Source organism: Aulonocara sp. 'chitande type north' Nkhata Bay, linkage group LG7, assembly GCF_057382095.1.
Source record: "Aulonocara sp. 'chitande type north' Nkhata Bay isolate Kocher_YH1m ecotype deep benthic linkage group LG7, A_spYH_male_GT1.1, whole genome shotgun sequence".
Lineage (NCBI taxonomy): Eukaryota > Metazoa > Chordata > Actinopteri > Cichliformes > Cichlidae > Aulonocara > Aulonocara sp. 'chitande type north' Nkhata Bay.
Window position 1 is genome coordinate 54,773,662 of NC_141350.1, and position 26,790 is coordinate 54,800,451.

General features: G+C 40.3%; 1 pseudogene; it reads right to left on the reverse strand.

Annotated features, from left to right (window-relative positions):
* Positions 1-17,477: 17,477 nt before the first annotated feature.
* On the reverse strand, positions 17,478-18,434 carry LOC147326267 (uncharacterized; annotated as a pseudogene).
* Positions 18,435-26,790: the final 8,356 nt, after the last annotated feature.

Sequence of the window (26,790 nt, forward strand, 5' to 3'; positions counted from 1 at the left end):
CTTAAAATCTTTTCATTTTCTCAAAAATCGACGGTGCGCCTTATGTATGAGATCTGGTTGTGCTTACTGACCCCGGACTGATTTTATGTGGTACACAGTGCTCAAAAATCTGTCAAAAATGTTTTAGTACGGCTTTGGTAAGCGACGAAGCCGCTGTCGAAGCATTACAGCTACCGTAGTCACGATCCTCACGGAGTATAATCCAGGTCCAAACTCCACTTCAGGTCCCAAAGTCAAACGAACACTGCGGCATTAGTTAAAAACTGTCTAAATTCTTTCATCTTTAATGAAGTGATCAGCAATAAAGTTTAACATCCAGGCATCCATGAAAACTGAACTTATTACATTTAACGGAGTTAGCAGGAAGTTAGCTCGCTAGTTTCCACCTAAACATGATATGCCATGTTCTGACTGAGAGATTTCTGAACAAATTAAAACGTACAGCTCTGCTCTCACTTCCAACATAAATGAAGACGGAAAACTAAACAGCAGTGACGTTTGTAGGGTTACTGAAGTTGGGCTAGCTGGTATAATGATGTGCTACGTGATCGCTAGCGACACAGCTATGTTAGCATAACATAAACACAATGAAGCTGGAGGATGAACGCTAACCTTTTTCCACTCAATAAAAGTTCCCGATGGTTAGGGACAAATGCAATCACATGGCAGGATGCTGTAAACGGACCAAACTTCAGTCAGGAGAACAACTGAGATAATCCATCCACAATACGAGGTTAGTTGTTAATGTACTGCAACAACACGGGATTAGAACAACTCTGAGAGAATTCAACATGGTATCAATGGTATGGAAATGGAGGAAGCAAGAAGGATGAGTTGAGTAGTAGTAGATAAGTTTGACTTATCTGACTGTTTTGTTTCACTTAATGCACCTTAAAATCGGGTGCGCCCTATGGTCCGAAAATACGGTAGTAAAAATGTAGGTTTTACACAAGTGTTTCTCTCCAGAAACAGCATGGCAGTTCACATCGATGAGAGGAGAACTGGTATGCTTTCAGCTGAGCTCCATTATTGCAAAGTGTGCTACCTGTTGTAAACCAGGTGTTTGATTATTGTTTGTTTGCTTTCCAATATGGTATGTAAAAGAGAGAGAAGCAACGGATGGAAGTCAGTTTGTGATGATCCAGAGTGTGCACACTGTTGAGAAAAGACAGATGCTTTTATCTGCTGTGCAGGTTTTATTTTGGACCACTGTGTAGAGCTGTGACGACACAGTCACACTGTACATAAGCTATAGCATAATTAGCAGTAAACTGCCTATTTTAAACCTTTGTAAATCATATTTGTATGAATCATTTAAATACTCTTCTACCCAAAATTTTAAAAGACACATACATAGGGCCCCATTTTCAGACTCTCAAAAGCGAGTAGTTGAGAGTGCATCGTAAATGGACAAAATGAACCAAAGCATACGGCAAAAGAAACAAAAGAGTAGACTTGTAGTCAAGACCGCCTAAACCAAGACCAAGACCAGAGGGTATGGAGACCAAGACAAGACCAAGACCGAGTCAAGACCAAGACAAAGTCGAGACAAAAAAGTCTTTAAAATGCATGTTTTTGCGATGCACTTGCACAGCCCTCCTCACCGCTGTCTACTGTCTCACTCACTTACTGAGAGGACAGACGCACACTCCACTTGACTGCCGCGTCTCTCACCCTCTCTGTTTTTCACATAATGATATTATCCTATATCCTCGCATGTGATTGGCCACAATATGGAGGGATTGGAGCATAGCTGAGCCACTGTGTGAGAGCTGAGCAGCAAAAGGAAATTAAGTGAGGAGCCGGCTCTCACTCAATGGGAGTCGACTCTTCTGATTCACTACAAAGCACTCTCTAAGCACGGCTCTTAGAGCTGATGCACATGACAAATTATCGACCGTTACGTTGTGTGTCATGGATACTGTTGACTCCAAATCTCCCGACCACTATGTCGATCTGAGACAGCAAGACCGAGACAGCGAGACCAAGACAAGACCAAGGTCACGCTTTTCAGTGTGTTATCTTCTCTCCTTACTTGCCTCCCAGTTACCTACTGGAAGTTTGTTGCTTGTCCCATTAGTCTGAAGTTCACAGACTGTCATTTACCTACACCTCCCTCAGCTCGCCACTGTACACCTGGGACTCTTGCCACTTTTAACATTCTTTAAATAAACCATTTAAAGCTCTTAGCTGAATCTCCTCCTTGGGTCTGGTCACTGCAAAAACATGACAGATTTCCCATAAACATCTGTAGGGTCAGAAGTCTTTCACAGCTGCAATTATCGCCAACTGGTGGCCTTCAGATAGAATGCAGGTTTAGGGTGTCCATGTTTTGTACTGTCTATGAAAACATTATAAAGTGAACTCTATTAAACCATCCAACAGATATAGCTGTCTTTATTGATATTGTGAATATACTCATTTACCACAGGCGATAACAATGCTAATATCCACAGCAGCTGGCCTCATTCTCTACTGTTTGGTATTTTCTTCCCTCCTTTTAGACCATAAAGAGGGCTGGATATTTACAGTAAAATATGCAATACCACTGTTATTTGCACAGATTATATTTCAGTTTTGAATGTGAGTCATAATTCCAGAATGAAACCGTAGCTGTTTGATTTGTAGACTTTTATTTAAAGCATTTTCAGCTCACTTTGTTTTTATCCCGAATTTTGAAATAAAGCGCACCCCAAAAACAACAATCCATCTTTCATCCTTTCCGGTATATCTGCTCAACCTCCTCCTTCTCCTCCCCTTTCTTCTTCCTCATGTCTACCTATTCCTCTCCAACAGTATCTCCCACAGCCCCCACAGACCCCTCCATAAATCCTGGGACAGCAGCGCTTTAATGGATAATTAATTGATGCTGCTGCAGCACTGTAATAAGACAATAAATTACGACACAGGCCGGTGTGCTGTGTCAGTGTGTGTTGCTAATGGCCCTTCAGGGCTGGGGCAGGAGGCTAATAAATTAGACAGGTATTAACTGTTGTGTGCTAAGTAGCCCTCCACCACCGACTTCCATGAAAGGAGAGGAGTAAGGAGGAACATAGCGGGGAATAACGGAAGAGAGATGGAAGTGTGGAGAGAATTGATCACATCATTTTGTAAAGTTTAAATGAATACTTTGGCATTTTTGTGATAAATGCTCCACAACTGCTTGAGATGATTGATAAGACTTTTGTACTGTCCTGCAAAGTTCCAGCCGGGAGTAGGTTATCTTTGAAGAGCACGGAAACTGGAAACTATGCCCAAAGACAATAAAACTCACATACCAGCACCTCTAAAACTATTCATTTTTAACACGTCTGGTACAAAATGTTTTAAGAAAAGCATTTTAAATCATCTGGTCGTTGCTCACAGCCAAGAAGCAGTCCAACACAGTCTGCTTCTTCTTCTTTTGGCCATTCCCATTGGGGGTCACCACAGCAGATCATCTTCCTGCATCTCACCCTATCTCTAGCATCCTCTTGTGTCACAGCAACCCTCTGCATGGCCTCCTTCGTTACATCCATGAATTTTCTCTGTGGTCTTCCTCTTTTCATCCTGTCTGGAGCCTCCATATTCAACATACTTTGTCCAACGTATCTACTATCCCTCCTCTGCACTTCCAAACCATCTCATCCTTGCCTCTCTAACGTTGTCTCCAAGTAGATTCGTGAAAGAAGCAGCAGATCTAAGTAGTAATAAGTGGTAACCCTAGCCCTACCTCTGCTATAACCCTGCATTTTGGAGAAAGATGAAGAAGAGGGTGGACAAAGTTATGTTTTTTGTGGTATTTCTGGGTGACTGTTGTCTCTAGAGGCAGCAAGAAGTCCTAAGAGGTCATCCCAAATGTTTTAATTTTAAATTTAGCACCCTAACAATAAACAACTAAAACTATTTGGACTGAATATGTCAGTGTACACTTGCAATATCTGCAGATTAGTACTAACCACAAAGGGCACCATTAATCTTAGATTATACTTTCAGCATCTGTGAGCATGCTGGGATCCACTCGAGTCAGAGTGACATAAATTTTATCATCAGATGGGTCCATACAGGCTTCCACATGCAGACTCACCTGCCGAGAATTTACAAAGAAATTAAACTATTGAAGCAGAATGGAAAATTTCACAGAAAACTTTCTAACACATCATTCCCATAAGCTCATCACTACTGGTAATTTTTCACCCAGACCTAAGTTTACAGTGCTATTAGGTCATTTTAGACTTACAAGTAATGAGTCATTTCCCAGTTCTAAATAGTATACATTCAGTAATACTGAATAATGAATACCGTTGCATACTAGCAAACAACAGTTTGTTTAAACACTCTTTGGCTGCCACTATGATGGTGCACAACAATGGTTCCCTAGGACATAGTGCAGAGCTTTTTGGCATACATACTCTGCAAGCAGCATGGCATCGATTTTCTTTGAACATAGGTGGATTTTTACTCTTCATAAAATGGGACAAAAACATGCATAGTATTTTTAGTATTTATTTATTTATTGTCATTGTCAAGAACACAGTAATTCTAGTTTACAGAAGACTTGCTTTCCCTTCCACAAATGTGTGGATAATTCCAACTGTGGGTCAACATTTTAGGAAAAATCATGTTAATAATTCGAAAAACAGGCGGTATGTTTGGATAATAGACAGCTTTAGCGTTTTTGTGCTTGCAACATTTCCCAGATTTAGCCACACTAGAATCTCACATGTGGCCTTAATGGTCCGAATCTCTCAGCATGTCGATTCTAAGGGATTGTGTCGATTTCCAAAGAGAAAAATCACAGATTAGTAAACAGGAACAACATCTCCTGCTTGGAAATGTGGGATTTTAGTACATAGGCTCTAATCCCATTTTAATGGTTGTCTGATTAAGAGGTGAGTAGGATTAGAGTGTGTGTGGTGTGGTGTGCTGAGTGTACTCACATCCTTGAGTAAAATGCACTGTATATTGCATGTAGCTGTAAGGAAAACTGCAGCTGAGGAGGGGGAAACCAAAAACTAATACATGGGAAACAAAGCGAAACATTGCCAGGATTAGAAGAGAGCAGCAGCAGAAGAAAAATGGCTGCTCAGCCACGTCATTCTAATTAAAAATGCTGCAAATCTTTCATCTCCTACTGTTAGCCCTAATGAGCGGGGCTTAGTGGCAGTTATGTAGATAAAAACTCTTTCTGATTGATTCCAATGGCCCATTGAAATTTGTTTCACTCCACCTTATTGATCACACACGGCTGGTTGAAAACTGCTAATTAATAATGATAATAAAAGTGCCACAGCTCATTAAAATCAACCACACAAGGCTTAACTCCAGTCCCTTTTATCTTGTCTGCCGCTCTCTTTAACTCGCTGTTTCTCCCATAAACCTCTGTGTTTTTGTTCTGTGAGGAGCGCCTAACATGTTTAAAAAGCTCCAATTTTAGCATCGCTTCTTGTTAAGTTTTCCCTCAGATATCTGAAATGTCAGCTATAATCATATTAATCGTGCACTTGCTATTATATTTGTTATTATCTTTACTAATTAACTCTGATGTTGGCGGATAAGTGTCTTCCCACACACACTCCATCCACAATAATAATATGTTAGCTCTTTTCTGCCCACGGTCATCTCTCAGATTGGCATATTCATCCATTTATCTCATTATATGTTTAGGTTTCTTCATCACTAGCATTGCCCATGTGTTCTTCATGAAATCTTGAAATACTCACCAGTGAGATGTGTGAGCTGTGCATAGTGTGTTCTGCACATTATCTGATGTTTTTAAACTCCATTGTTTTGAGGTTTTATTTATTTTTCCAGTTAGGAAAAGGAAGCTTCCAAAGCAAGTTTCATCACACATGATCATAGTGGTTATTTGTTCCCAACTCCTGAAACGACATGTTTAAGTTGACATATATAAGGAGTTGATTATAATGTTATTATATAATTATAATTGGGAACCCTCACGTTAACTTTGATTGAGTGGAAAAAAGTTTGCGTTCATCCTCCAGCTTCACTGTGTTTATGTTATACTAACATAGCTGTGTTGCTAGCGATCACGTAGCACATCATTATACACCAGCTAGTCCAACTTCAGTAACACTAGAAAAGTCACTGCTGTTTAGTTTTCTGTCTTCATTTATGTTGGAAGTGATAGTAGAGCTAATTTTTTTTCAGAAATCTCTCAGTCAGAACATGGTATATCATGTTTAGGTGGAAACTAGCGAGCTAACTTCCCGCTAACTTCTAACTCTGTTAAATTTAATAAATTCTGTTTTCATGGATGCCTGTATGTTAAACTCAATTTTTACACCTGGTAGAGCAGCAACACTGATGATTTTAGTAAAGATGAAAGAATTTAGACAGTTTTTAATTCTCAGTGATGCTGCAGTGTTCGTTTGACTTTGGGACCTGAAGCAGAGTTTTGGACCCAGATTACTCCATGAAGCTCCCAACTACGTTAGCCGTAATGCTCCGACAATCCATCAAGCTGTGCAACTTTGTAGCTTTCCAAAGTCGTACTAAAACATTTTTGGACAGATTTTTGAGCGCCGTGTACCACAACCAGAATTTATACATGAAGTGCACCGAATTATAAGGCGCACTGTCTACTTTTGTGAAAATTAAAGGATTTTGAGTGCGCCTTATATTCCGAAAAATATGGTTGTTTAAATCAGAGGAAATATCTGACTTGTGAACGACACTAAAAAAAAAAAAACAGTTTTAAAAATAGTTGAAACCCAGCACAATCTACTAAAGCTGACAGCTTAGGTTAAATATTGGCCTTACAAATTTCTATGTATTCAAGAGCAGTTAGCATTAGTTCATAAGGTAGCAAATTAACCTGTTACAAAAGTTAACACGTCACAAAGTAACATGTTACTGTAGTCGTGTTACATTTTACAGTATTGTAGTAATGTAACAGTACTCTACTAAAATAAACAATTACTTTACCGTTACAATTATGTCATTACTTGCATTAAAAAGGCTCTTCGGTTATCTGCACACAGATAAAAAAGAAAACAGAAAGATGTCAGACAAAACTTCATTTTTCTTCATGTGCACTTGCACTATAGTCAGTTGATTTCAGGAGTGAAAATCAGGACATTACTTTAATTTTTATTGTACGAAAGAACAAGCGTATGATGATAAAGTGCAAACTGCGTCTAGAACAAAAAGAGCTGCATTATACTGTTAACAGAACTTCTTTGCATTTACTTTCATGGTTGCCATGGCGACATATCCATATTTTTCAAGCACAAAACATTGTTAATACGGAAGAATATTTGCAGTGTAAAAGCAACCTGTAATCATGTGTCACACATCTCCTGAGCTTCCCATTCCCTGCACTGGCACTAAACATTGCAAATCATGTGCAAGATGGATATCATTGCTCTTTTCGGTTCCATTGCTTTGTTCTCCAAAACTGCAGAGCACACCGCTGAAGTGAAAGAGGGTGAGGTGGCAGCAGCAGTAGCAGTGAAGCAGTGGCAGCAGCCACTGTGGATGGTGATAAAGCCGTTTCACTGCACCATAAGCAGCCCCGCTACTACCCCTCTCCGCAGAGAAGTGGAGCGCTTCATATATTATCAGTGGACACAACTGACACCACCAAAGACAGAGTGCCCAGTGCCGAGCACTTGCAGCCCAGGACCTGAAACATTCCACCATATTTTTTGCCAGCTGTCAGGTCATCTAATAAAGCAGGGCAGAATGGAGGGACGATGCAGGAGCTGAGGGTGGATGAAGTATCTTGCACTGATGTAATATGGCTTATAAATCTAATTTAATTACCCTGTGTGGGGATAGGCTGTAGAAGCCATGACTGGATTTATTGTGTCTTAACTTGGCATCTTAACGACTTTGTGCTTTTAATATCATTACCCTGTAATTTATTCTTTTTCATGCACACACTCTCACACTGTATAACCACAGAAACCCAACACCCACACTGCAGTCATAATCTTTTTAAGCAGGCAGCTTTACAGATCATAGGACTCCTGAGCTGTGACAGCTATTGATCCATAAACTCCCACTTTGACTCATCCAATGGTGTCCTTACTAATATGTCATCAAGTTGATACCACTGATACTGACTTCATTTAGTTAGAGCTACATTTCATCAGTGAAAAGTTCATTGGGCTGTAAATCCAGAGGGTCTGTTAAGTTGTGTTGTGGACATCTGCAATAAATTGAAGTGCACACAATCATGTTGTCCTTATGAGGAATTTTTTTGTTTTGTTTTGTTTTGAGTACAGACAGGATGACAGAAGTCTGCATGTTTTAATGATAAAGAGGGCTTGTGCCATGGTCACACAATACAGTCAGAGCACTGTGTCCAAAAGATAACTGAAAGATTACATCGAGACTGAATAAGACAATGTGGAGACTTTCATTCAGTGAGGCCAGCTTGACACAGAAGCAGCAAAGTCATCGTGAGGCTTCATTAGCTGTTACAAATGCATTTTAGCAACAAAGAAGATCTTTGACTCTACAGATTTGAGCAGATATTGGACCAGCTTTGGAACAGTCCCCCACAGCTTTAAGGAGAAAGGTAGAGATGTTCTTCTCCAACAATAAAAACACAATGTGTGGGGAAAGAAATTGAAAAGACAAAAATTACAAAAAAATCTAAAAGCTCAGACAGACATTGATGAGATCATTTTGATCGTAGGTGTTATGCTAGGTAATCCTATATTGTTGGGGATTGTAGTTGCATATGTGTATGTTGAAGACTATGTATAGCTACTTGGGCTACTTGAGCCAATCAGGAGTTAAAGTAAGTAGATGGATGTAAGCTGAACAGCTAAAACAGCATTAAGTTATATAATTTGGGGCTCTTTACTTATTTGCTTGGACCTACAGTTTTACTAAATTAGCAGGCCTTTAGTTTTATTAAACTAATGATGGACCAGTGTAGCTGCGCCACACATACACACTTCATTTGAAACCATGCAGAAATCTGAGCATCTGTGTGTCTGTGCCCGCATACACCCAAACACGTTTGTGTTGCAAGATGAAACGCAGTATATAGTGGAACAGATTCCGTATATTATGAATCTCACGATAATGAAAATATTCATGTCATTTCATGGGGAAATGAGGCATAAATGGCCTTGACTGGCAAGCTATCTCCGATCACCAAGAACACCGTCTATCAGTATAATCCGATCTGCTAAACAATCAGAGCAAACTGTTTGTGTACTTAACAGAATTCAAATGCAGATATAGCATTTCTAAATATATTTAGAGTCAAAATGTTTGCCAAGTAGCTAAAATAAGTTGACAGATATCAGTTGAACAGCTAATACTGTTTTATCTAGAGCCTATAGTTCCAACTCCTCCAGTCTATTGGTATATGTGTAGATGTTTAGTAGCACATTGCATTATACCAAACATCAGTAAAAATAAGAGAACTGTGTGTATGTCAGTATTAAAAAAAGTCTCATAAACTGTTACATTTTTTAAAATCTTGATGACTTTTTGAATATTTGAAAATCATGGCGATAGCTATAGAGAGTGCACTGTAATATGATTTGTTATGGAAATAGCAGTTCTGCTTGGTTGTGCTATGCAGGGGAAGGCTTTTCAATCACTTTTCAATCACAATTGGCGTAGTCATATTTGGATATGTAGCCACAAATGTACTCAAAATGCTTGTCCCAAAACACAAATTTAATACAGTTTGTGCTCCAAGACAGCAATGACCACCTCTTCATTTCTCTGGAAACACAAACGCTGATCCAATAAGGGGAACTCTTTCATTTCCAGTGTCCCACTCTTTGTTTTCTCTCCTCCACAGGCATTTTTCCACTCTTGTTTCTTTCATTGCAGCTCATTTTTATTTCATTTCATCTGTCTCCTCCCTTCTCTCACTGTTCTCTCATCCTTATTCCTCCACTGGCCATCCCACGCCCTTCAGTTCAGCCTGTCGGCTTAAATAAAAAAAAGACAAAAGGTTGGAAAAATAGAAAGAATTAAGAAGAGATAGAAAATGAGGGAAGGCAGCTCCGCTCCTCCACTCTTACCCTCCACCTCCCACCATCTTGTGCAAATAGTTTCCAGAGGCCCTGTTCCACATTAGCTTGGGTTGCTATTCAGCTGAGCCATCGACTTAATGCAATCTCCTAAATGCCTGCTGTATGGTCTCACTGACAGTGACATATTTGTTTTGCAGCCTTCTGCAATCTGATGTCTGCCACCGTACTAAGGATTTGATTAATGCCTCTTCTTTTGAGGCCTGTAATTGGTGGTGACTGTACTGGCAAACAATCACAGCGACGCTCCTGTTTGCCATTGGTTGGCGAGGTGTTAAGGAACTAATAAACCAAAAGCTTAAATCAACTCAGTGTTTGACAGCAAACAACAAATCAGTCAGAGACCATTTGCTGCACACTTTAAATGACTGGTCTGATTTTTCCACAGATTTTGCATCTGTAAAATTAGCACTTCTCTCCATCTTAAGACTCTAGACCAGGGCTGCCCAATCCCAGTCCTCGAGAGCTACTATCCTGCAGCTTTTAGATGCATCCCTACTCCAACACAGCTGAATCAAATGAATGGCTTGTTATCAGGCCTTTGCCAAACACGATGGCATGCTGAAGAGGTAATCAAACCATTTGATTCAGCTGTGTTGGAGTAGGGATGCATCTAAAAGCTGCAGGACGGTAGCCCTCGAGGACCGGGATTGGGCACCCCTGCTCTAGACCATGATGTCTTTTTAGTGTAAAAAAATAGTTTTGGACATAGTGTCATAGAGGTTATTTCATGACAATCTGTTTTAGAAACAACTACTTTTATGAATCATCAAGATGCCAGCATCTTTACTGACAGCTTTAAGGTTTTCACTAACCCTATTTTCCAAGACCTATCCTTTGAAATTTCTGCCCGACGATAAATCTATTCATATCAATATTCTATCATTTATCTCTCCCTACCTCGCCTTCATCTGAACTTACTTCTTTTTTTCCTGACACAAACACCTGTATCGTGTTTGTAACAACCTCCACTTGTTCCTCTTATCATTCCTATTTAATTGTACCCATAGTTACCCGCAGAACTTTCTACTCCCATTGGCACTTTTTTCCCCAATTGAGGCCTCACACTAATTTGTCCTGCTAGGAATTCTAGGCCTCATCTGCAACCTGAGAAGGTGGTGACATCTTCCCACTAAAAACAGCATAGGTACTAATGTTCAGTTGCTTATTATTGCAAATATCCAATGGAAAACTCATATAGAAGCAGTTCAGTGCATTCAGGTGTGTGTAGACATGGTCAAGATGACCTGCTTAAGATCAACGAGCACCAGAAATGGGAGAGAAAGGTGACTTACGTGACTTTGAATGTAGCATGGTTGTTAGTGACCGATGGGTTTGCCTGAGCATTTCAAAACTGCTGATCTGCTGGGATTTTCCCGCACAACCATCTCCAGGCTTTACCGAGGACGGTCTGGAAAAGAACAAAAATCTAGTTCTCTGGGCAAAAACGTGTTGTTGATGCCAGAGGTCAGAAGTGAATGGCTGTTTTGAGGTGATAGATAGGTGACAGTAACTGTGCCACAAAGGATTAACACAGAGGTCCAACCACAAACTCACAAGGTGTCTGCATGTGCCCAAGCGAAGAATTTTTCCACTTCTCAAGATAATATGAACTTATCTCTGTTTTAGTTTTTTTTGTTTTTTTGCACAACCAAAGCATGATCATTCTTTGCTTACTGGTACAGGAATAGCACAGTGGAGTTGGGGAGGTGATGTTAGAACATTTGCCCTGTCTTTGATGGTTTTGGGTTGAAGGTTGAATGCAATAAATGAAGTTAAAGAGGCAAACTGCTGGCCCTACACTGAAGAAGAAAACGAGGGAAGGAAAACAAATGTTATAGAAAAAGCAAGAAAGGGACACTGACAAACTGATGTGGTTGGAAATTATTTAATTATATTCGTCATTGTAAAGCTTTTAGTACACTGGATATATTACACATCACGTAATAGGCATATATATTTTCTTAGTACAACTTTACTTGGGGTGTTTAAAAATAGGCTCATGCACATTTAGTTGAAAGGTAAAGATAGATCACATGAAACTGAATTTATGGGACTACTGTATATAAAATCCCTGAGGTATTAATAGGATTTCGATGTTTTGCACAATGTTGTTTATGCTGTTTGTTGTTTGGTCTCTTGAGATGCTGCTTGTTTAATTACAGGGAAATATATCTTTGCAGCTTTGTAAAACTTCTCTTACATTTTACCATCATCTATGGTTTCTCTTCTGTGACATTGGTAATATAATTCACTGTCTTCACTGATGCCTAAAGAGTTGTGTTTAGGGTTACATATGACCTGTGTCATACTAATGGTTTATTGTAAACTGCTACAAAGAAAGAGAGAGCCCTTCTCTTGTTTCAGGAAATTCAGGTTGATTTTGCATAACTCTGTTTCCAGGCTTTGTTCTTTTTCTTTGTCCTGTGGTTTTTTGTGGGTTTTTTTGTTGGTTATTTGTTTGAAAGTTCCAGAAACTGTTCAGATATCATTATAGGCATCTACAGCTTTTAATTTGTACTATTCGTGTGTAGAATATCCTCCATCGAAGTTGTTAAAGCTCACAAGTTGTTTTAATGGGTTCCGACACCAAATATTTTAATGGTTCAAAAACAATTTCCTTGCCTATTAAGCTTAGGATCATGAGTTTTTGGAAAACAATTTACCAAAACAAACCACCCCAACAACTTATGACTAACTAACAATCTTTTCTGTTTGTTAGAGTTTTATTCTGGGGTTTTTTTAAAAGGATGCTTGGATCTGAAACGAATTATTTTACTTGAAGTATTTACATTTTTTGTTTTGCTTCTAATAGTGCTGCAGTCCTTTTTGAATTTTGTTAGCATAAGAAATGTTTTTGTTTAAACATGTCAAGATGAATCATAACCTTAGCATCACATTTAACTCATCGGGTTTGTGTCATTGTGACTCATATGTTGTGAGATCCAGATTTGAAGCCACCCAAGCCTATTTGCTGTGTTTTTTTTGCTTACTCTCTTGACTGCTCCTGTTATAATAAAGGTGAAAAAAGCTAAATAATAATAGAAAGATAAAAGCTAATATTTGTCACTGCCTAAAAGATATACAAAAACTAAATTCTTGATATGTTTGCTTATGAGTACTTATAAGTATTTATAAGAAATAATAAACCCAAATACATAATAATATACAAATTTTTGTGAACTTGCAACTTTGGATTTACTTTTAGTAGTAAGGGTTAGGGTGTAAATATGGTTGATTTACACTCAAAACTCAAACTTAGAGACAGAAATAAAGGGCATGGTGTATTTCCAAAGTCTTAAATGGTTCTAAAAGGTTGCTCTGTGCCATTTCAACCACTCCTTTGACCCCCCCCCCCCCCCCCCTTAAATGGTTCTAAAAGGTTGTTCTGTGTCATTTCAACCACTCCTTTGACACCCCCCCCCCCCCCCCCCCCCCCCCCCCCCCGCACCACCACACTCAGGATCTGATGACAATATTTTGTGGGGCATTATTCATTTCTTTAACAGTTTGATTCTTTGAAAGGTTACAAGCACAATTTTTTTTATATCAGGCACAGATTAAGTTGCTGGAGTCATTGTATTCACTTCCTGACCCTGTGTCATTAATTGTGTCTAAAAGGTTTGACCTTAATTACTGAAATAACAACAAAATGAATGTCCTCCAGTGAAAACATAAGACCAGCCACTCCCTGACCTGCCCGGCAGCCGTGGTCAGCGTGTGGCCCATTGTCAAAACACGCCATGGGTGTCAGTGGAGAGGTCAGGGCTGGGCAAAGAGGAATTGGCACTCCTCACCCTCATTGGGCGGGGGAGGAAAGCAGGAGGTCTGTGAGTGACAGAACCCACAGAGACCAAGTCCATCAGTCGGAGAGCTGCCAGCATTGGCCGCAGAGAGACGGAAAGGAAGAACGGTCTGTCCACATCACCACCAGTTAAGTATTACTGGACTGTGAGCGGAAAATCCAAAAGGTCAGGAATATTTGCAGCTTCTTTTTTCCACCCACACACTCCTACATTATAACATAAATAGAGCTACCAAAGCAGTGTTGGGGGAATTATTACAAGCCTTTACTTATGCAAAAGTATGATAAAAACTATAGTCACTTAAAATCAGAATGAAAAATTTAACACCGTATCCTATTCGATACAGAAACAAAAGTATTGTTAAGGAAAACAGGGTAAGAATCTGAGAGACTGTTATAACTCTAATGTGAAGAGCAAACAGCTAGTTGGCTAAACGTTACTAATTTTAATCCTCTTTTTGGCCCTCTGTATTTACAGCTTCCAAAATGAACTTTTGTATTTAAAGTCAATATAATTGCATTCTGTCTAAGTATATGAACTGGATTAAATAAAATTGGATATGTTGATATCGATATTTGGGATTTTGTTTTGTGGATTTTTTGCATTAATAAAATCAAGAAACAATTTTGAAATATGTAAACCAAAAGTAATTGTGGTTTTAAATGCTGAGCAAGACAAAAATTAAATACTCATTTAGCGCACATATACAAAATGCCGCAATAGGCTGAAATAGCTGTCACTTTCATTTGAATTGATCTGAATTGCAGTGCTCTACTTTACTCAAATGAAGTATCTCAAAACCACACTTAAGCACTGAGTTTCTTTCCAGCACTGTACCAGAGAGACACACAGATGGTCAGGAAGAAAAAAGAGACAGATGTGGTTGAAATAAGCTGTAGGAGATGTGAGTTTTCTGTTCACATGTGGGTTTCTGTGCTTGTGTGGCCATGAATGTGTTTTACTGTGTGTATGTGTGTGTGTGCTGCCAAGTGATTTATGGGGCCTGTCTTCCTCTGCCAGCAGTTTGTCTCTTCTAGCATGGAGGATGAATGGCCCACTGTCAGCCTTGCCTCAACCTCTTCTACTACTCTCCCTCTCTCTCAAATTACCTTTCTTCTTCTCCATCCTCCCCTTCCTTTTTGTGTCTGCACTATCTTATCTCCCCACATGCTCTTCCTCTGCACCTTGTCATCTTCACTTCCTTTTTGCCCTGGCCTATCTTCTCCTCTGTTCGCTTAGTTGATTTGATCCTTCTCTCCCTTGTTTGGTGACCCTCCCTTTCCACAGCTCCTCCTCATCTGTCACAGCAAACGGCTCTGCTATGGATATGGGATGCGCTTTGACCAAATTCTGACCTCTAATCTCATCTCTGATTTCAAGGGACACTTCATTCAAATGTGGTGCATCTATTTCAGCCGGTCTCCTCTGCTGGCTTTGCTTGAAGCCAACAGAGCTGATTGTAAAATGACACATTGTTCATTAATAATCCACAGACGCTGGCTAAACTTTATGACAGCAAGGCTAATTGTCTCATTTTTATTTTTGCTGTGATCATGCTCATGCGTTAGCACAAGAAAGGCCAGACCTGACAAGGCCTCAGCTTTCTGTGGTAAACCTAGCAAACGTCAAAACTAGACTCACATTTTGTGTGTGGTACGGATTTCATGTTTTATTATATTCAACATTCTTGGTCCTGTTTTTATTAAGAACAGTCAGGGTTAGGCTCTTCACTCCACATTCCTGTGCCCACATCAACTGTTTCATGTCTCTGACAGCTTGTTGCTGTTCAAGGTAATCATGAATTAACTCTAAGACCAAACAAGATTTAACTAAAGGCTGTACTGGGCTGTACTGGGGTGTTATCCTAGCTTACCTGCCATAATCCCTTTATTGGCTATTGTAAGTTAAAGCCTGAACAGCATATAGGGTGAAAAAACAGACACATTAAAAAGATATACATTATAAAGGTACAGTCTAAATCTATCAGAAGACAATAAAAAAATACCGAAGGATGATGAGACGGATAGCATGCTGGGTAATTGGTACAAAACATTTTGCTGTTATTATGTGGCGCACTATTAATATTATTGCACAATGCTTTACAATTTCTGTTTCATTAAAACATGAATTCTTCCCCACAATCCTGCTTGGGTTTGGCTAACATATACCCAGTGTTGCCAACTTAGCAACTTTGTCGCTATATTTAGCGAGTTTTCAGACCCTCTTAGCGACTTTTTTTCTAAAAAGCGACTAGCGACAAATCTGGCGACTTTTTCTGGTGTTATTGGAGACTTATTTAAGACGACCTTTTGACGTGAAAGTGCGTATCGCTTTTACTCTCAACAAGCAGCGGGTGCTGCCGTGGGCACCTCACCCATGCCAAAGCGCTCACAGGCGGAGGATAGTTCTCCCCCTGATGCTATCAGGACAGGAGATGTTCACACCTATGCGTCCAAACTGCAAATGAATCGCGCATGAGCGAAGCCGCTGCTCCTGCACTAACTGTAACGCAGTCAGTTCTTCTTTTACTGTTATGCTGTTTTGTGGATCACAAGGTTTAAAACTACTTATAAACACACACACACAAAGTAACTCCACCAGAGTGCCTATTTCGGGTCACTTTTGCCGGTCCAAGGCTTTTATTACCGCTAATCATTTATTTAAGCTCAGTTTTTAAAACCTTAGCATGTAACTACAGCCCAGCCCATGCAGCAGTATATGAATGACTAACCTCGTATTGTGGATGGATTATCTCAGTTGTTCACCTGGCCGAAGTTTGGTCCTTTTACAGCATCCTGCCATGCGATTACATTTGTTCCTGACCACCGAGAACACTCACGTTAACTTTTATCCAGTGGAAAAAAAGTTAGCTTGTTTATATTATGCTAACATAGCTGTGTCGCTAGCGGTCACGTAGCACATCATTATATACCAGCTAGCCAAACGTCTGTAACCCTACAAACATCACTGCTATTTAGTTTTCTGTCTTCATTTATGCTGGAAGTGATAACAGAGCTGTACGTTTTAATTTGTTTCCAAAACCCCGCAGTCAGGACATGCTATATTGTATTTAGATAGAACTAGCGAGCTAACTCCCTGCTAACTTCTAACTCCGTTAAATGTCATAAATTCCGTTTTCATGGATGCCTGGATGTTAAACTCAATTGTTACACCTGGTAGAGCAGAACGCTGATCATTTTATTAAAGATGAAAGACTTTAGACAGTTTTTCAACTCTCAGTAATGCCATAGTGATCGTTTGATACAGTAGGGGAGAGTGAGGTAAGATGAGCCACTTTTTACTCATGTTGCCCTGGATGTGAGAAAAAATGACACAGAAATAGAATGATAACATATTCCTTTATTTCAGGATGTCTCCTTTCAAATGTAATGATCAGAATCTATGTCTGATGACGCTGCCCAAAATAATGACCTATTAAAAAAAAACTTGGCTCAACTTGCCCCAGATTAGGGGTAAATTGAACCTAGTCAGTGGGTAAACTGAGCCATCTTGGGGCAAACTGACCATGTAGTTTTTAAAATGTAAAACTGATCATACTGTGAAAACAAACCATTTTAACAGTTGTAAACCTGTGAGAACAAACCTGGAAACTGGTGGTTTCTAAACAAACGACCAGTTCAAAACCATTTATTCAAAAGAACTATTCAATATTCCAATGATCAAGGTTGCAGGGGAATATGAACTGTTGCTCCCTCCTTGCAGTTCCTCCAGCCTGTTGAGGTTGAGGTAGCTTCTTCAGCACATCCTTGCGTGGGAAAGATGCCTCATCATTTTCCTTGAACACAAACGTCGGTTTCTTACTGCTAGTGATCCCTCGGATTCTTCTGAGAAATCTGGCACTCACTTCGTTGTCTGCAAAGCTGTCAACCAGGCCAATGTAATGGTGCTCCTGGATTTGGATGAAAATCTTACGATGACAAAGTCACCAACTACCAGGTCTGAGACATCTGGTTCACTTCTTTCATTGCTGGAACTCTCATACTCAGAAGTGTCTTCAAATGGGATGGGAACATCACTCTCCTCAGAGCTGCTTTCCACTACAATTTTTGTCTGGGTTTGTTTCCTCTTCCACATTCCTTGCTTTTTGTGGATTATTTATTTTTTGCCTTTCAGTTTATTTGTCCTTTCTTCATGGGCTCTCTCAATTGCCTGCTTTTCAGGTGTATCAGTCAGGATTCGTGTCTTCACACGCTTTTGATTTGTTTGTTTCCTGGGCTGCTGACTTTTGGGTAAGGGTAGAATATCAGTGGGAGACACATATCGAGCATGGTTGGGGTCACTTCGTGAACCACATGCATGTACAGGGTCTGGTAAAAATCTGGAACTGCTCTGCAAGCTTCTTGATATGCTCTGCTAGCTCCTTCTCCACCTCCTCAGAGAAGACTCTCTTTGCTGAAGCTGTTCCACTATAGCCAACCGATTTGACCTCCTATGTGTCCCTCTTTTTAATATATCTCCTGAGTGTTGACCTGTCAATTTGTCTTTCTTTAGCCACTGATCTTATGGACTTTCCTCCCTTGACTTCACTCGCTGCCCTTTCAATCTCCTCCAGGGGTGTTGAGCCCCAGCTGGTCTTCCGTCTGTAGGTCCTTGGCATGATATCTTTTCTATAATAGTTAACATATGACAAATACAACAAAAGGATTCAGTATACTGAACTAAAATACTATTTAATAAGTCAGAGCCTTAAATAAATTTCAGTGCCTTATGGTGGGGTAGGTTGAACCATTGGATCAATTTACCCCATAGCCTTTGGCTCACTTTGCCCCATAGCCACCATTTTGAAAAAAACGGGCTAGCTTAGCAATTTAGGCTAATCTTTAGAAAACTTCTTCAGATGATATTATATTTTAGAAACCCACCAACATGTATAATATATCATTTTAGACACAGATACATTTGTTTTAATATTACAGTCAATTTACCTGATATGCAGAAATTTTACTTTGACAAGCAAAAAACATTTTTTTGTGTAATACAGACTTACCCCTTCTCCAATGTGCTCCTCTTTAATATAGCAGGATGGAAATGATGAGTGCTTCCTGGATTTATGGTCACATGACAAAACATGTACACAGTTACCTAGATACAAGGGGTGGTTCAACTTACCCACTGGCTCATCTTACCTCACTCTCCCCTATATGGACCTGCAGCGGAGTTTAGGTCCAGACACGGCTAGTGACGTCAGACTGAACAACCGGATTGGTGCAAAGCAGTGCAAAGTAACAGACTTAGAAAATGCTGGTCAAACACTCATCTATACACTTCTGTAACACTACGTACAGCTGCACACCTGTAAAAAAGTTAGGGTTTTTTTTATAGTCACACGGTCAAATAAACGGCTATCTTGGTAGCAATATTAGCATGAGGTCACTGTACATCTTCAGCATTCCTGGCAGCTGTGATATGCCAAAAGGCTGAAGAATAATGTCTCTCAGTGTCATTAATTGCACTGTCATTATCATAATTTAACATCCTGCTCTAGCCTCTCCATCTTTATCACTGCCTTTGCTGTACAGTCATTAATCACACTGAGAAGAAGAAGGAGAGGGGGAGGGAGGTGGCCGAGCAGACAAATGAAATCAAAAAAATGACCTCTCTATCAATCCCATTTCTAACACATTAGAAAGGAAGCACTTTTTCTTCCACTCCTCTTCCAACCTCTAGCACTCAGCCTTCCTGTGCTAATGGTAGATATACGGTGACATGGTAATGATCTGGCCACGGCTGCAGAGCACAAGCAGTATTGATCAGCAGCTGATTTATTGCTGGTTACGGCTGATTATTGGGCCATTAATCAGTCTGGGATTACCCTATCAATAAAACTGCTTACGTTTGTTTGTAAAGTGCTTGCTAGGGCGCGGTTGGGGGGATGCAGCACAGGTTCAGGCTCTACTGACACACAGCTACTGTTTCAACTCAAGGATGGGCTATTTCAAGATAGGTCATCTTTAAAGCATTATTTCTAAATCCTTTCAAGTAAATAAATCATTCTGCCATTAGTAAAGATGTTTAATTTTTTCCTTATACCTAAAGAACTGAATATGTCTGTACATATATGTTCTATATGCTGATAAAGTCTAAATTCTGAGAAACTGAAATAATACATCATTTATAAATATGTTTTATCACAGAAAGGAAGTAATGGTCACATGGCAATGTTATTTTTACCAGCCTACTACATCAAAGAGCTTTGTTATCATGGCTTATTACTAATTTAGAAAGCATTATTAATGTGCTAATTACTAACTTTAAATGAAGCAAAAAGCCTTTATGGGATACTATTTCAAGTGATACCAATAGTTAAATATATAAACAAACATTTGAATCAATTATGCATGGCTATTTAACCACTTGTAAAGCGTTAGAGACACACAACTAGCGTAAAATAAGAACACTGCTAAAACATTTTGTATGAGGCCCATGCCTCAAACCAAACCCTTTCTCATCATCAGCAAATAGGAAAAAGCCAACGCCGTGAGCGTTATTTACAACCTTAATCCCTTTCCTTAAATTAGCAGCCGGATAAAAAGATACTGCCACTGTCAGCCTGCCAGCAGCTTTACAGCATGCTATAAAGCAGGAGGGAAGGGACGGGTGGGCTCTGTGGTTAAACCTCACCAGAATCCACAGCCACTACCTGGGACACACTTTTATAAAAGCCAGCAAATTGAGAATAGTGATTTTCCTATAAAAACTCTCAGGGGCAGCTCAGGGAGCCTGGATCCAGAGAGTTTAATGAGAAGGTTTGATGGCTATCCCTGTCAAACAGAGCGACTTCCCTGCCAAACACTGTGCTCTCGTTTTATTTGCGAGTGTGTTTGAGTAACATCCCAGAGCCGCTTGGCCGCGCTGCCAGGCATCCCCTCGCAGCCTTCCAGTGCCACGGCTGTAAAACCTGACTTGACAGCGGTCTTGTAAAGCAGACATAATGCTGCCGTAAACATGTCACGACACCTGTCATTAACATTAATGGCTGTTTATGAAGGACGATGATGAATTGAAGGACTCCGGCTTCTCTGGAAGCCATTCAGCAGGTCACGGCTGAACTTTGGCAGAGCGCTCAAAACAAGCCCGAGCTTTGCAGTCCGCCGAGAAGTCAAAGCAAAGTCAGAGAAGTTGGGTCCTGTTTATCTTCAGATCCATAATGAATAAAAATATTAAAGCTGTCACAAACAAACAAACATTTCATGGTGATCGACAGCTTCCTTCGGTCACGTGAGCAACCTTTTCGCTGGGTCAAATACCTCTGCGTATAGCTAAGTGGCAGGCAGCATGTGCGCGGCTGATGGAAATATGTAACTGCAAAACTCACAAGCTTGGCGCACAGCACGCCGCAGAGGAACAGATAGCTGTAATCCCATTTTCCCACCAGGCGGTCCGGCATGCCTGTCCGTGGTACTTAGAGATAAACATCGGTGTGCACTCTGCGTGACCTGCCGCACACCTGCTGAGGCAGGCTCTATCATATACACACATGCATGCAGGTGCAAAGACTGCTTTATGCGCTTTGTCAAAGTGTGAGTTATGGTACATGGCGTGACAGTTTGTATTTAAGTGATGTCAGCAGATCCAATAAGGCTATGTGGAACAGATGTATGTGAGCTTTATATACTTTGTGTGCTGCGCTGTAAGACATCCCTAAGGGGACAGCCTAAGACAAATGTGTTGGTAATTTACAAGTGTGCTTAAATACCCATTATTCTTTCCTCTGCGAGGTCTCTCAGGATCTGCTGCGCTCATTTATCATCCGCTACGTAGCGGCATACACACACATGAACACGGGAAGAAAAATGAGACGCTGTCACCATTGGGATTGCGTCAGATCGGAAGCTTTAAAGGATCATTTCAATTTATTATGACTTTTGTGTTATTTTGGTCTAGTCGTTGCCATCGGTGGCAATAACTGAGATGTGGAATAGTGGCAGTTTTGGAGTTTGATGCCGCAGGAAACACAAAATAAAGAATAACATTGGAAAAACCCAATGGTTTAGTCCAAGTCATTGTACATTGTGGGCCAAATACTGCTCACTTTCATTATCACCGGGCCAGACCACTGAAAGTCAACTTCACTGTAAAGGAGTTATCTGCACTTTTAATCCCTCAAAAGACAGTACGACAGAAAACAAGACAGTTGGTCGTTTTTCTAGATGATAGAGAAATGTTGATGTAGTACATTAATCTATCAGCACAACTCTTTGGGCTTACACTGTAAGAAATGAATGTGTAAAACTTCCAGTAACTCATTGCCCAAATTGTCCTGTAATTATAAAACTGAAAGTCAACAGAAAAAGTCCTGGCTTTTTGTTTTTAGTGGGAATTTAGTGTAAAAATAGATTTTGGAAAAACTAATTACTTTGGTGTAGCTGTGAGAGAGGTCTTTATCAGGAGGAAAAGCTGTAAATGACATGAAAATACAGTTAAAAGTCAAAAATATTTGCCCGCCTTCACATTTCCCAGAACAGTCTTTGGCCTTATGTTTGACACCACTGGTTCAGTCAGTCATAAGTTAAAATAAAAAGTTGGAGCATAGGAAATTTAATTTAGTTCAATTCAGTGTTATTTATAAAGCAACAAATCACAACAACAGTTGTCTCAAGGCGCTTTACATAAGGTAAAGCCCCTACAATAACACAGAGAAAACCCCAGCAATTGTATAACCCCAATTTGCAACCGCTTTGATGACAGTGGGAAGGAAAAACTCCCTTTTAACAGGAAGAAATCTCCAGCAGAATCAGGCTCAGGTAGGGGCGGCCATCTGCTGTGACCAGTTGGGGGTGAGGGGAGGAAATTATGGAAATTTTGGAAATTGCAAGGCTACTTTGTGTTGTGTTTGTATAAATCTAGGAAACAATGATCATGAAACAGGTTAATGTGCTTTCATAGTGCTAAAAATAATCAGGTGTTCAAAAGTCTGCACAATTATCAGACGCTTATCACACTTTGCAATCCACAGCTTCGTGTCCTGCACTAGAAGACTGGTAGTTGAACTGTTCCTTTTTTTTCTGCCTCCTAAAAATTCCTCGTCACCACCTAGCAAACATCCTCCACGGTGTTAAGTTCTGTTGTCAATGCACAGTAAGCAAAATCAAATGTCTGCTGGCGTGACAATGGGCTCTGCACAAAACATTTGGCCGGCGCATCAATCACAGAGGGCTGACGCTGTTTATAGCAAGGATACAGTAAATCACACAGTGACAGTTTAATCCCAGGGAGAGTTTCACGTGAAGAGAGGGAATTCAATTTCGTAGGAAGCCTGAGCAAAGGTATGCAAAATACAATATGAGCAAGGATACACCAAGAGCCTGGACAGACATGGCAGGGGGCTGTGGGGTAGGGTGGGGTATGGGGAGTCTCTGGGGTCTCAAAACCTTCCATGCTGTTCAAAGAGATTACATTTCAAAAAATGCCACAGACAAGACAGACAGGATAATCAATCACATGAGTTCAAAACACACACGGGCGCGCACGCTGGCGATGTCTGCTGGCTGTGTGTGTTTGCAGGAGTCATAAATCAACGCTGCGTTGTCAGAGTGTCTAACATAAGCTGGAAAGAGAAATAGAGCAGCGGTGCAGTCTGCTCCATGCTCTGCTACACTCTCTTTCTTCAGCTCTGTATGGGTGCCAGGCCAAATGACAGAGCACAGATAATGCTAGGTGATCTACTGTGCGTGTGTGTGTGTGTCCTTGTGGCTGGCCAACGTGCCAGACAGCAACCTCATTAATGTAACACAGCAGAGTTGGCTCAGAGGTGACCTCATTATTCTCCTCCCCAATCTCAAGGATAACAAAGTGTTGCCTGCATTTTCCACAACTGCCGTCTAAGTGTGTGTGTGTGTGTGTGTGTGTGTGTGTGTGTGTGTGTGTGTGTGTGTGTGTGTGTGTGTGTGTGTGAGTCGGGTTTTCATAGTCATGAATCAGCACTACAAACCAGCGTCACATTGTTTTGATAGCAGCTTTCCTGCTTAGCTCAGTAATTATAACACCCAGGCTCATATTGCTCCAGTAAATCTCTCATAAAAATTCCACCAGACGAGCGTCACAGCTCCAGGAAAACACAGGTAAACAACGAGGAGCAGGGAGAGGATGCTGCGAAAGAACATGGTGTGGGAGTCAAAAGGATAATAGGCCAGAATATTAGGTGTGATTTACAGATTGCTACCCAAAGATGCAGGGCTTTACCAACAGGTGATGTCATGGGGCTGTATCAACTTTTTATGTGCAGTCTGTGGGAAGAAACAGGATGCCCAGTTTAAGCTTAAGGACTGTTTTCCAAATTTTTAATGTACAAAGTGGATACATTTCTTACTAGCTTTTAAAACTGGCAGACCATTTAGTTTACTGGGTGCTAGAGGAACTGATTAAAACGTTTAATTAATTTCAGGACGTAGGGCTTGAAAATGTTCATTATTCCCTCTAAAAATATCATTTTGGTTTTTAGATAGCATAAGTCCTGTCAAAAGTCTGGAGCCACCCCTCATCTGCTTTATATGTTCTAGTAAAATGGGAAATATGTGCAGAGATTTGTTTAAACATATGCAAACATAAATGCAAATACGGTGTTTAAGTCAGTATATGGTATGACCACGTTTATTCTTCAACACAGCTTGAACTCGTGTAGGCAAACCTCATTGTCTTTACTTTAAGTAGTCTTCAGGAATAGTTCTCCAGGCTTCTTGGAGGACGTTCAAAGCTTTTCTTCAGATGTTGGCTCTCTTTTTGTTCCATTCACTAAGACGATCCCACACTGCTTCAAACATGTTGAGGGGAGGCCCATCCATGGCTCATTGTGTAGCATTGTGTGTTTTTCTGTCCAGGTATTCTTTTACTACCCTGGCAGTATATTTTGGATGATTGTCATGCTGAAAACTGAAGCTGTTGTAAATCAGATGATTTCCAGATTGTATCACACATCCATCCATTCTCCTCAAATTATCCAGTTGAGGACCATGGGGGGCTGGAGCCTATCCAGTCATAGGGAAAGAGGCAGGGTACACCCTGGACAGGGCACCAAACAAAAGCTCTAACCCCACTAACTGCATGTCCTTGGACTGTAGCAGGAAACCAAAGTATCTGAAGAAAACCCACACAAACACAAGGAGAACATGCAAACTTCACAAATCGAATTATACTTTTATTGCACACATAATTCCATTAATTTTGACATCATCCCTAACACCACTCGATGAAATGCAGCCCTAAATCACAACAGAGCCCAACTGTGATGGTGATTTAAAAGAGAGTCATCCCTCCATAAGATCTGTTGCCATTGATTTTCTGTCCAGTTCTTGTGTAATTTGGCATACCTCAGCCTTTTCTCCCCTTTTCTCCTTCTTAAGAATGGCCTCTTGACAGCCACCCTTCCACTGAGATTATTTGTGATGAGCCTTCAGCCAACAGTAGCTGAAGGGTCAGAAGCATCTCTCAGGTCCTGTGTCACGTCCTGGCTGGATTTGTTCCTATTTCTTTAAGACATGACTTTTAAGTTCTGTTTATCGTCTTTGAGAGGAATAAAACTCCTCTAAAATAGTCAAAGTGGTAAAAGTGGACTGAAAATGAGCCAAAAAGCACCCAATGTCCAAAGAAAAACTTTCAAAGGCCTTCAGAAAGTCTGGAGAACTATTGCTTGAGATCGTTTTAAAAAAGGTTACAAGACCGTCTGGCTCCTTGGAGGCAAAATAAGCATGGTTTGAGACTTTTGCACAGTAATATAAATAACTAAATGAGGACTTATCATACCGAATAACTAGTAAACTTCGTAATTAGCTATTCGTGTTCTGAGCACCAAAAACAATGTAAATATTACCCTGGCATCCAGTATATTTGGTTGGATTGGCAGAGTCGACCAAAACTATCTACATGGTTTTCTACAACAAAACTAGTGAGAAAATGTTTTTATAATTTGGTTGAGCTGGCATTTTGAGTACATACAGTAACACAGGCTGGTCTTTTAATGCAAAACATTCAGCTGTGGAGCTCTCTAAGTAAGTACATGTTTGGACTGTCAAGGCTGTGATGTGGACAGCTGAGAGCTGTTGTAAGGAGATCTGCTGCTGATGATGGTGATGATAGTGAGGCTTATTGGCCTGTAACTCTGCTGTCTGCTCTAATAGCAGCGCTGACAGATGTAGACCACCCACTTTCCTCTAGCCAGAACACATTCATCATACTCTTAACTCTTTTTTTTTTTTCCAACCATAACATCTTAGCCGGAGGCTAGAAAAATATATACAGAACATGCGATCTGGTCGTTACAGTTTTGAAGCAAAGGGATGTTATAGATTTTCGGGATGGTCAGAATAATAAAGAATCCTGATTTCAAGTATCTGGTTCATATTTCTGAGTTAACCACAGTGGAGCAGGCCAGAGCCATGGTATGAAATGTGGGCAAGAGAGAGACGTTACCGTCATGGTCATTCCTCAGCTTTTCCTTTCTCCTTCTCCATTTCCTCTTCGTCTTTTTATAAAATTAGTATAATTTAATTCAACTGAAATGTTATTAAATTTTTTGGTTAGTGCATACGTATCAGTTCTCTAAATCATTTGCCCTGTGTTTTCATCGAGAGGAGAATAAAAATTTCATACTTGACATGTTAGCCTTGTGGCAGACCAGACGGTCATGCTAACTACCAGATGTTAGTCTGAAACAACAACCCACATTAGCTCTCTTGGTAACATTTTCTTGGTATCTGAGTAATAAAAATGAAAACACATTCTGCCTGAAGATCAAAACACACGTTCATTGGGATAAAATACTCTGCCAATGTCATTTCGTCTGCAAGATTTCCAATTAGCTGCTCAGTTGTAGAAAAAGAAGAAGAAACAACATGTAAGCATTACTGTAAGTGTCAGGCTTGATGCTGGATTGGCCTTGGGTGCCACTAACAACATGCAGGTTGCCCACAACTTTGTAAGGCACAGATCAAGTTTCTTGGCAGTGCCACCTGTAACTG